We start from the raw sequence: 12945 nt of genomic DNA, 5'->3' as shown, positions 1-12945 counted from the left end.
GGATGGTTGGTTGGTCCTAAAATCTTGAGCCAATCAGTGAGCTCTCACTTGCAAGGCCTTCCCTCATGAAGGTGTACATTTTCAGTATTCCCTCTCTATTGTACAAAATAAACAAAAATTGGCTATATTCTAGACACATTTTGGGCTGAGGATTCATGGTTAATATTATAAATAAATGAAATACAGCTGTGAATTAAAAGGGAAAAAAGACAGCAAAAATAGTAGAAAGTAGGCATGTGCTGGCGGCTCACCCCTGTAAACCTAGCTACTCAGAAGGCTAAGATCTGAGGATCCTAGTTTGAAGCCTGCCTGGGCAGGAAATCCATAAGACTCTTATCTTCAATTAACCACAAAAAACAAGGGAGTGGAACTGTGACTCAAAGTGGTAGAGCACTAACCTGAGCAAAAGAGCTTAGGGACAGCACTCAGGCCCTGAGTTCAAGCCCCATGTCTGACAAAAAGAAAAAAGAAGAGAAGAGCAGAAAGTGTCTGGCAGGACAACGATTAAGTTTTAAATAATGTAGCCTAGCAAAGGGTTCCCTGATACTTTAAATGACCTGAGGAAGAGACCTCTGCTGCTGTCTGGGTGATCATTGTAGACAAATGGAAAAAAATGAGCAGAGAAAGGGCAAGCCTGGAATTGGAATCTGTCAAGGAACGAGAGGAGGCTGGTGTAACTGGGGGAGATTGAGCAAGAAGTTACAGAAGATGAAGTATAGAAGTACAGAGGGTCAAACCAGGTGTAATTTTGCTTTTATTCAGCTAATTGAGAACTTTTGGAAAATACGAACAAAGGATTTTTACCATCTGACTTATGCATGAATACAAAAATCAACAAAATGCAGTCAGCAGGCTTCACCTGCTTTTGTAAATAAAGTTTTATTGGAACACAGCTACATTTGCTTTGTTAGCTGGCATCTACAGTTGATTTCAAGCTACAATGATAGAAATGAGAACTTGAGACAGAAACCATAGACTCCCACAAAGCCTGACACATTTGTTCTTTGGCTTTTTACAAAAAAGTAGAGATCTTAATAAAATCAGGAAGCTTCAAAGCCATAAATGAAAAGATATACTTGACAGCATAAAAATTCAAGTAAAAAATATTACGAAGTACAGAAAATATTACAAAGTAATATGTATGCTTGACAGCATGAAAGCTCAGGTATAAAATATTATAAAATACAGAAGCAAATAAAAGATTGGAAAAAATAGTTATCACAAATAGTTAATAATACTAATACCTAGACCCTGAAAACGGATAGAACACAGAACAAAACTTTAAAAGAAGAAAATGGTCGAAGACTCTGAATAAGCCATTCATAAATGAGGAGCTACAAATAGCTGATAAACATCAAAAGATGGTCAAAATCACTATGCTAGTAGGACTGTGAGTTGCCTCAGACATTTGAAAAGGCATATGACAACAGCTATTAATTGTATAACAATTAGTTTTATAGATTATATTTTATTATATTTACATATATTTTCTCAATCATTTTGACTTTAGGACATCTATCTTTCTAAAATAAAATATCAGTTCAAATATAAAAATTACTTTTGAGCTGGGCACCAGTGCTTTACACCTGTAATCCTAGCTATTCTGGAGGCTGAGATCTGAGGATCGAAGTTCAAAGCCAGCCTAGGAAAGGAAAGTCAGTAAGACCCTTATCTCCAAAAAACTACTCAGAAAAAGCCAGAAGTGGTGCTGTGGCGCAAATGGTATATCACCAACCTTGAATACAAAGAGGCGCAGGGACAGCACACAGGCCCTGAGTTCAAGCCCCAGGATTGGCAAAAAATAAATAAGAGCACTTGTGTATATGTCATTGTTTAATTTGTCACAAAGCCTTACAGAGAGGTACAAACAGGAAATCCTCTTTTGCTACATATGAGATTTTGCTACATGTAAGAAGGAATATGATTCCATCAACAATTGGCAATGTGGGGTTTTGATAACTCACACAGGTTGCTCTGAGAATAAAGTTGATATAAAAGCAAAAAAAATTATTTTTGCTGGCAAACAAGCACTGGGAGGAAAATGAATACCTGATCATAGCATAGATGTTACACAGCATTATGTAACTATTTAAAAGAGAGTATTTGAGGCAAATTTCCTCCAAGGAGATCCAGCCGGTACAGTCCCAGGCCTTGAGTTCAAGCCCTAGGGCTGACACACACAAAAAAAAACAAAATAGAAAGAAAAGAAAAGAAAAGAAAGTATTCTGTATCATTTACATTTAACATAAAGTAATTATAAATATTCATAATTAATCATTGCTATTTCAAGAAATGCATTTTTATATAAGAAAAACACAATTGTATACTAATCCTGAGATTAAAACAAAGTTAAGATACAGGAACCACTTTTGAGGACTGAGACACCTAGGTAATGCACAGGAGTTATCTATGCAGTTCATGAGCTGCTGGAACTCCTATCTATTAGAATAAAGCTGTTGAATTACAAAAAAAAGAAATATATTCCAATTTTTCTAATGAGAACTAGTAAGCATAGACTAAAAATAGGTAACACAAAAACTCAAATCTTTTTAAAGAAAGGAAAATGAATTTCATATGGAATAACAAAATTGTAGGTTACAAGTAAATTGAAATGTAAGATTTCCTAACCTATTTGCAAAGAGCAGAAGTTTAACATCCTGTTATATTGGCAAGGGAATGGGGAGTTGGATCCTGTCTTACTGGTAGAACTATAAGTGACACAAACTCTCAGGAGTACAATCAGAATACAGGTGTCAAAATTAAAATCACCCTTATGGCCCAACAATTCCTTTCTTACAACTATATCCTCCAGGTAAGCTTACATGCATGTCTAATAACACATTTACAAGGTTGTTCATTCCAACATTGTAAAGGCTAAACTAGGGGAAAAGAGACTAAGTGTCCAATGGTAGGAAGTATATTAACACATGCATAATGAGAAGCCAAACAGCCACTAAAAAGTATGAAACCAAAACTTGATGCCAGTGGCTCACACCTGCAATCCTAGATACTCAGAAAGCTGAGATCTGAGGATTGTACTTTGAAGCCTTAATGAGTTTTTTGTTTTATTTGCTGTCTAGCACTCCCTTAAGTTTTGTACCCAAGGCAACTGCCTCACTCTCTTTGCTCTTACCTGTCTCTGCTCCAGATAAAACAAAATAAAAGGGGCACCAGGATGAGCTATCCAGGACCCTAGAAATTATCCCAGTGAGTTATGCACTGCCAAGAGCCATTAGATAACCTTGAACTCTCCCCGCTACCCATGTAGGGCATAAGCAGGCTACAGCTGCTCTGCCCAGGACAGTAATCCCAGCCACATGTGGCTATGTACATTCCACTTGATTAAAATTAGAAAATAGAAGAGTAGAGACTTCCCTCATACACTTGGGAAGGCAACTATATAAGCATGAGTTATTCTGTCACCTGCCAACCTTACACACACACACACACACACACACACACACACACACACACACATCAGAAGAGTACAGAACAAAAAGCAATGTCCAAGTCATAGTCAGCACAGTCCCCTGTTAAATATTCACTAAGTACCTAAATACCTACTTTGCGCACTTACCTCTTTCAAGTATCAACAACGCAGCAGTGCAGTCCCTACTATCACAAAACTTTCATTAGAGTGCGAGACACTAGATGATAAACCAAATCAATGAGCAAACATATTGTGTATTTATTTGGAAGTGATGAGAGCTACAAAGCAAAATATGATCTGGGTACCCGTGTAATCTTAGCCACTCAGGAGAATGAGATTTGAGGATGTAGATTGAAGCCATCTGGGGCAGATAAATCTTCAAGAATCTTATTTCCTGTTAACCAGCAGAAAATTGGAAGTGGAGGCATGGATCAAGTGGTAGAGCACAGGCCGTAAACAAAAATAAGTCAAGCAAGACAGTGTAGGCCTCAAGTTTAAGTCTCAGTATCAGCAGAGAGAGAGACAGAGACAGATAGACAGACAGAGACAGAGATAAAGAGACAGATATAGACACAGACAGACACAGACACAAAGAAAAAGCATGGAAGGTGGTGGGATAGATGTGTATGGAAGGACTGTTTGGGAAGGGGCATAGGAAGGAGTCATATTTGGGAAAGATCTGAAGAGGTGAGGGAGGTGGGGAGGGGGCAAAGTCCAGGCAGAAAGAGTGGGAAAATCCTGAGGCTGGATGATTGCCAGTGTTCAGGACTGGCAAGGAGGCCCCTGCACTTGGGATAGTAAAGGGAGGGGGTGGAGAGGAACAGCTGTGACATGGATATCCTGTAACCCACTGGACTGCTGATCTTCAGCCACTTTTTCCCAAGCCTGGATCTTGCCAGTCCATAAAAACACTCTTGCTATTCTCTCTCTCTCTCTCTCTCTCTCTCTCTCTCTCTCTCTCTCTCTCTCTCTCTCTTCCCCCCCCCCCCGTCCTGTCCTAGGTCTACCCATTACCTGTCCACTTCCTAGTGGCCATCTGGGACCATCTCCATCATCCCCTTCTACATCACCAAGCCTCCAGAGGGTTGAGTGAAGCTCTGAGTGAGTCCCCACTGACCTTTTCTCTTCTAAGACATCGTCATTTTTCCAAGTCCCATGCCTCAGGGGCCAGCCATCAACACACATAGAATATCCCTCTGACATGTAGAGCCAGGGCTCTACAATTTAAGCTTATAATCCTCATAACTTCTGATAAGTCAGATTGTCATGCGTAGACATGACAATCCAAATAGTCAAGAGCACACAGGACAAAGCCAGGCAAGGGACCTTAGTAGACCTGATGGTGTCAGGGCAGCCTTCATTGCTGAGTGACTGAAAGTCCACGAGGTCCCCAGAGTGGTATGGGACACTCAGTGCCCAGAGAAATGGCTACTTGTTAATGAGTACAGACATGCTGGATACTCTAACAATTTGGCCATACCAGTGTCACATTTACGACCAAATATAACCACTCTAATTTCTGTCTGACAGCTTGGTCTTAAATTTACAGCATGGGCTTCTCCAGCAAAGATTAACAAGAGAATCTAACTCTTCCTCACTTGTGAGCTTTGCTTATCAGTCCAACCAACAGCAACAACACAGGAGTTCCCAGAATCATCACACCACAAAGAAAGAAGAGTTTGCAGATGGAATTCATATTCTTGAAGTCGTTCTGAAATTATTGGCCTGAGTATGCCACCGCTGACTGCTCCTTTATGTTTCAGACATTCAGACCATGTTCACAGACACCGAGACACCACCATGCAGGCCTGCTGAGAGATCAGATGCCCAGCATAATCTCTGAAGCTAACAGAAGTGGAATTTGTGTGTAGAGAGGGAGATCGCCTCCAAATTCATCTGCCTTGGTGCTTCTCATTAAATCTGAGAATATAGCCACTTCTTGAAAAATACCTTAGCCCATGTATTTAGCCTCACTGTATATCCTTAGTCACTACTGAAAATTGTCCTCTTTTTCAGCATCCACCACCAGCATTGGAAGTATGGAGAAGAAGGAAGGGGAGAAAGGACTTCTGGGAAAGGGAGACCGAGTAGAGTTGGTAGAACGGCACCTGTGCTGCCACTCCAAAGCCCATCCCAGAATTCACTCAACTCCAGTTGCCTGGGAGCACCGGCTCTAAACATGTAGCCAGGGCTCTTCAGCTGTTTGTTGTGCTACCTTTTCAGCTGAAAATGCTGGCAGAGATTCATTGAGGATGTTCCTGACTCACAATGGCAGACTAGGCATGTGTATTTGCCTTTCTTTCCCACCAAAACTTTGCCAGCCCCTATCATATTCCAGAAACCACTGGCCACATGTGGTGAAACTGACCAAACAAGGAGGGATTCACTTGACTAAGATACTTAGAGGTTTTTCTGAGGAAAGAGCCTTAGCATCCCAGTTAAAAAGCATAGTTCCAGGGAAGAATGGTCAGAATCTGTAAATTAGACAGTTGCTAGAAGGTTCTGTGGACTTAGAAAGATACCTGTCTTTGGGATTATAAATACAGCAAGTGGCATGGCAAGAGTTGAGCATAGCTAATTCACCTGTCATGAATATGGCACGGTGCATATATTTTGCAATTTATGGTGCTACTACTCTGCAAATGGCAATTTCTGTTTTTTCAAATACAAAGAAAAAAATCCACGACAGTGGAGAAAGCAAATGTAGTGACTGAGAAGCTGCCTGAAATTTCTGGAAAACAAAATGCAAGTGAAAGTTGTTTGATGGAAGAACAGATGGAAAAGAGAAAACTCAGAATTCACTGTGACTGAGCTGCAAGCCGGGCCATGTTATGGTGTAACCAGACATCAGACTGATAATTACTGCCTCATGCACTGTTTTCTGGGCCCACACCTTATGCCACATACTTTCTTTGTAATGGCCTCGGGCAATAGGTAACCACAAAAATGTGCAGATTAAGAATCTAAGACTTTGTCAAATTAATTTTTTGTAGTTAGCAAATGTCAGAGCTTGAATTTAACTTCCTGGGGCTGAAGATATAACTCAGCTGTAAACACCACAAGAAAGAACTGTGGGTGTGGTGGTACATGCTTATAATCCCAGCACTCAGGAGGCTGAAACAGGAGGATTACAAGTTCAAAGCCAACTGGGCTACAAAATGTGACCCTATCTCCAAATAAGAAATAAAATAAAATGGACAAATTTAGAGAACTTCAATGAAAACTTCCATAAAGCGAAATTTCTATCTGTGGCTCACTGTTATACTCTTAAGTCCTTAGTGTGGTTTCTATGAGCAAGACCTAAATGCATGCACACAATGAGGGGATGAATGAAAGATCAGATGGATGGTGAGAAAATAGATGAGTAGTGGATGGATGGAGGATTGTGCTATGCCAGATTCACAAGACTCCAAAACCACACCACATCACATCCCCAGGACTCAAAATACCATGTGAGGTGGGCTGAAGGCATGATATGCAGATGTTAGCTAAAGCCAAAAGGTTGATAGACTTAGTAAGCAACTCAAGGTGAGCAGGAGGTGGGCAGCGGAGATGTAGCACAGAGAAAATTGCTGTCATCCAATATAAAGTTAAGAAACTGGACCAAAGGGAGTGAGCAAGAAGAGCCAAGAATGACAAGACCTGAGTGAGCAATCTGGGCACCAACCCAGTGCAGGGATGGAGCCTGCTATCGCCTGAGCCAAAGGCCAGGAAGCAGTGACGCATGACGTGGAGCCAGAGGCTTGGGAAGCAGGTGCTTACTATATTTATTCCTGTATTTATACCTTGCCTGGTTCTAGGAAGAGCAGAAGGTACCTTACAAGGACACAAAAGGACAAAGTAACATAAACAAATGCCAGATGCGAAAGAGAAAGGAAAAATAAGGATTGGGTCAAAAGAAGCAGTAATAAGTACCTGAAATCCTGTGTTCTAACTGTAAGAAAACTGCACATTTTCCCTAAGCAGAGGCCAACCTTAAACAGAGAGAGAGAGAAAAGAGAGAGAGAGAGAGAGAGAGAGAGAGAGAGAGAGAGAGAGAGAGAGAGAGAGAACAGAATAATAAGACAAAATCTCTGGCCTTCCAACACAACACAGAGGAAAAGTCAAGATCATATTCCCCAGGTGGAACCACATCTCTCTCTCCAGTCCAGACTCGACCACGCTAACTTTTCCCCAGTTTACTCTGCTTTATTTACTGCCAAACATACAGAGAGAAGGTGATTTAAAAAGAAGAACCAGCAGGAAAAAACCAAGCCAGATCTGCCATTTGTTGTCAGGTGAGGCACGTCATCACAGCACATGCGCCCGGCTCCTACTCCAGAGGAGGACCCTTCCCCTTCCCTCACTTTCTCTCCCTCTGTGCACAGTGGAGGAGGTCCTGGATTGATGGCTAATAACCAACAGTCAATATTTTTCCTGGTTAGGTAAAAGTTATCTTGTGAAAATAAGCAGAGAGCCTGGTAGCATAGAGTGTCTGGTTTGTGGCCATTCACCTTCACTCTTAGCCTTCTTGTGTAAGTGCCTCTGACAGTCTGGCTGGGTCAGTCCCATGGATACTTGGACACCTAGAGAAGCGATATTCCAGTAGAAACCATTAACTAGACCATGATTGTACATTCTAGTCCTGGGCTCCAGCCTTACTATTATCATTTTAAATCCATCTGTCTGACTTATATGTCTATTTCCTGAGTAGTGCTATATTTGGGCAAGTGGAAAGTGACTTGGAGTCACCCAAGTGCCCAAGATGTGTAGTATTTCTCAATTAGAAAGAGGCTAGAATGAGCCATTTGATATGGCTTGAATGTTTGTGTCTCTCCAAATTATACATGGAAACTTAATCTACATTGTAGTGATATTAATGGGGCTCTACTCTCCAGAAAGAACCTTAGAAGAAGAGATGAGTGAGGGTAAGCTCAGTGGTAGAGCACTTCCCTAGCAGAGAGAGAAACAGAGAGAGAGAGAAGGTGAGAGAGACAGAGACAGAGACAGAGAGAGTGTTCAAAGAGCTTCCAATCCTTCTGTTCCTTCCACCATATAAGGATGTAGCAAGAGGTGCCATCTAAGAAGCAGAAATTAACTCTCACCACACATCAAATCTCCCAGTACCTTGCCAGGACTCCCTAGTGTCTAAAACTGTAAGAACTAACTTGGTTTATAAAATTTGCTGTCTCAGGTATTTTGTTGTAGCAGCAAGAATGGACTTAGGCATCACTCAAGAGTAGGCTCATGCTTTATCTTGTATCATTACTGATTATCAAAAGACCTTGCACCTAGTGGTTTTTGATTATTATTCATTTCAAACCCTTGCTGATTTTCAATGGTCTGCTATCATGCTTTAGGATCTATGACATCTGGGAACTATTCACTTCTCATCAGCAGAATTTAAATTTTGATAAGTCTCTTCCAGGAAGTGTCTGCAAGGAAGGTGTTGGGTAGTGGAGGAGTAGTGGAGTGGTAGTGCACGGATAGTGGAGGAGCTACTCCTCAACTAAGGTGAACCGTAAACTCTAAGGCTCTTGGTATCACGGATCTTCCATGAAATCGGACACGACACACTGGGAGCATTTTCTAGAGTCAATGTCACAGCTATACATAAAATCTGCAGGGGAAAAAGTATAATGTAGCTCCTGGGCATGAAACAAATTTCTCTTCCACTACTTAGAAGCTCAGAAATCCTCATTTGACCCAGGTGTTCATCTATTTCAGGATCTATGGAGAATATCAAATCTACTGATCTGCATTATCATCATGTTATTTTTTATGTTTTAGCACTAAAATTGCCCTGACTAATTGATTATTTCCAGCTTGGCTAAGCCTTGCACCTAAGCCTCTGCGGCCCCTTGCTCTGTCAGCCACTCTGTATTTCCTCTTAGAGCTTGTAGGGCAGACAGGAAGTAACAGGGACAAGTTCTCAGAAAGAGACCATCAGGCCTGCCAGCTGAAGTAAATCCCTAAAGCATGTGAAGCAACTTAATCACTTCATAGCCAGCTTTCTTCAAAATCACTTAGTGGGGGAAGGGGGTGGAGGGGGACGTTGTTTTGTGCCAGTACTGGGATTTGAACTCAGGGCTTGGGTTTGGGAACTGTCCCTTAGATTTTTCACTCAAGACTGATGCTCTACCTCTTGAGCCACAGCTCCAGAAATTGGTGGTTAATTGGAGATAATGGTCTCATGGACTTTCTTGCCCCAGCTGCCTTCAAACCATGATCCTCAGTAGCTACGATTATAGCTATGAGCCACACAGTGTCCAGTAAAATCACTTCTTAATTATCCCCAATCTCAAGAAGTTAATATCATTAAGCTAATTTAATTATTTCACTTAGCTTTTATAGGAAAGAAACTAAAAAATATTAAAGTTACTTCCATCACTACAATTTAAAAAAAAAGAGAGAAATGTCCATATTCCACTCAGTAAACAGCTGAGCAACTAATTTGCACATAAAACATAATAAATGTACAAATAAAAATAAGAGAGCAATCTTAGGGATAGAAATGTTTGCCTCACTAGCAGGAAAACAAATGCCAATTTAACCAACTTCAGATTATCATTACCCATGGATTTAAATAATTATAAATGTTGGTAATGGCTCTGTTTGGAAATAGTCTTACATATTTTAAGAGAGTAACACATCAACATGTGTCAAATTATAAAGTTCTGATTCAATTAATTCCATGCTATGAAATTTCTTACAAGCAAGCACTAGCAAAAACAAAAACTGTACATAAAATATCACAGTGATGTTATTTATATTAGCAGAATATCATAAGCTGCACTCAGTGGTCGCTGTATTACTCAGTGTTCAATGGCTTATGTTGTTGTTGTTCCAGTACTGGGCTTAAATTTAGGACATGGGTTCTGTCCCTTGGCTTTTTCCTTCAGGGCTGTACTCTATCACATGAGCCACTACTCCACTTCCAGCTTTTTGAAGTAGGGGTCTCATAGACTTTTCTGCCTGGGCTGGCTTTGAACCATGATCCTCAGCTCTCAACCTCCTGAGTAGATAGGATTATAGGCATGAGCTACTGGGGTCTGGTTTCAGTAGCTCTTTTTTAAAAGGAAGTATTTAATCTATTCCCATTTAACCCAATCTTTGATAGCCAATTGGTTTGATATGTCTCATGGTTTTTGCTGTCCCTCTATTTTATTTACTTATTTAATCATGTATTTATCATTTGTTGGTGGTCTTGGGGTTTCAGCTCAGGGTGTATGCAGTGTCCCTGAATTTTTGCTCAAGGCTAGCACTGTACCACTTGAGCCAAAGCTTCCATGACCAGCATTTTTGGTAATTAACTAGAGATAAGAGTCTCATGGACTGCTGTATTTTTGCTTATATATCTTGTTATTTTCTTAAAGGTTGTTTTAGGGATTGCAATGATCATACACTTTATTTATCATAATTGACTTCAGATTGGAGCTGATTTAATTTTTACAGAATAGTTAAACTCTATTCCAATATGGCTCCATTTTCTCTCCTTTGTACTATTATTGTCATATATATTATGGATAACGCATATATGTATATAATGTATTCTATGATCTCATATGTCATATATAATGTGTCATTATATATATATGTATCTCATATATCAGAAATTCAATAACATGTCATCCTAATTAAACAATTAATTTTTTTTAAGAAGAGGTAAAAAGAGAAAAAATGCAATTATTCACATACTTAACATTTTTTATGTTCTTCATTTGTTCCAATAGATTTAAATTATTACCTGGTGGAATTTCATCCTTGTTGAACTAAGATATTTTTTGTAAGGTAGTCCAACCTCTCATTTGAGGTTATCTGGGAATGTTTTTATTTCATGTCTATTTTTGAAGGATATGTTTGACATCGATTTCTTTGTTGACTGTTTTTTTTTACAGCACTTTGAATATGTCATTTCACTGCCTTGGGTCTCCATCATTTCTAATAATGACTCAATTCAAATGCTTTCCATTGTGTATTCTTTTCTCTTTTTGATTTTAATATTGCCATCTCTCAAATGCATTTACATATTTTTGATCTTCATGAGGACAAACACAGTATTGTTTGCTTTCAGATTTTGCAGAGGTTTGTGTGCAATGCTATCACCGTTGCTTCTGGTCTAGCATTCCAGTCTGTTTGTATTGCCTGTATTGTGTATAGTTGGGTCCAAGTTCCTTGGTCTGCAAAGTCTTGACTCCTTGTTCTGAGCTGAGATCAGTCTAACAAATCTACAGAACCCAGCTAAGGTATGAGGAAGGTCCTGCAAAGGTGACAGGATGAATGACAGGTAGAGCAATATCAACAGAGATGCTTGGAACACACAATATTCAGAAGCATAAGCAGGAAGATAATGGACACCAAGGGTGCCCATGACCAGGTTAACAGAACCTGACCAAGGGATGGGAGTCAAAGCAGGATCCCAGTGTGTCTCTTAGGACCTAGACTCTGGCATTTGAAAAGCTTCCTTCTGCTTCTGTGACAGTGAACAAATTACTCACTTCTCTGAGCCTTATTTTCCTGTTTGGCAATAGGGCTATCTATTGCTGCAGAGTTATTGTAAGGACTAGAATATGTATACATAAAATATATGGCACTCTCCCAGTAAGCCCACAATGTTAACTGCTTATATGATTGTAAACATAGGTGTTGATCATTTTAGCAAGGTCCGTCACCTAGAGGACAGAGCTTGGGTACGAGCACTGGATGAATGGGATGACACTTCAGTTCTCAGAACTCAGAACCAAGATAAGATTCCATGTACTTGCATGGGTACACAAAACTAGGAATGGACTGGGTCTCAATGTCACTTCAGTCTTGCACTAGATTTTTCACCTTGCTATGGGAAGCATCCAACGACACTGATACAAAATGAGCATCACTTAACAAGTATTTTGGACAATGAAGCCATAGTGCCTATTTAAGTTCTTATGACTGAGCAACATATGACTCCAATATTTCGAGATGTAAAACAATGGCGACACTTAAACTGCTTGCAAATCCTCAGTGTGAGCAGGTCCTGACAAGGTAGCTGGTCTCAGGACAGATGATTAGAAGCTTGGGAAGACTTATCCCTCCCATGATGCCAAGTGTCAGCTAAGTTCTTCACAGGGACTCATGGCCAGAACATCTGCCCATTGCCTTTCCTGTGGCCCAGCCCGGCCCTGACCCTGCTCACATACTGGCTAAATCTAAGAGGAAATGGTGACAAAAAATTGGACAGAAAGGTCTGGGAAGGTGGCTCAGTGGTAGAGCGCTTGCCTTGCATGCATGAGGCCCTGGGTTCAATTCCTCAGCACCACATAACCAGAAAAAATAAGCCAGAAGTGCCGCTATGGCTCAAGTGGTAGAGCGCTAGCCTTGAGCTGAAGAGCTGAGGGACAACTCCCAGGCCCAGAGTTCAGGCCCATGACTGGACCCCCCCCCCAAAAAAAAAAAAAGAAAAAGAAAGAAAAGAAAATTAGACAGAAACATAAAACCTTATCTTTGATAGAGAAGTGTCAACATTACAATTTTTTTATTGTGAAAATACTGTACAG

At 40.3% G+C, this 12945-nt stretch overlaps 1 pseudogene; it reads left to right on the top strand.

Annotated features, from left to right (window-relative positions):
* The first annotated feature begins 1810 nt into the window (after nucleotides 1–1810).
* On the top strand, nucleotides 1811–1923 carry LOC122107816 (annotated as a pseudogene).
* The last annotated feature ends 11022 nt before the right edge of the window (nucleotides 1924–12945 follow it).

Source organism: Dipodomys spectabilis, unplaced genomic scaffold, assembly GCF_019054845.1.
Source record: "Dipodomys spectabilis isolate Male_0828 unplaced genomic scaffold, ASM1905484v1 ptg000053l, whole genome shotgun sequence".
Classification (NCBI taxonomy): domain Eukaryota; kingdom Metazoa; phylum Chordata; class Mammalia; order Rodentia; family Heteromyidae; genus Dipodomys; species Dipodomys spectabilis.
This window is presented reverse-complemented; position numbering and strand designations above follow the sequence as displayed.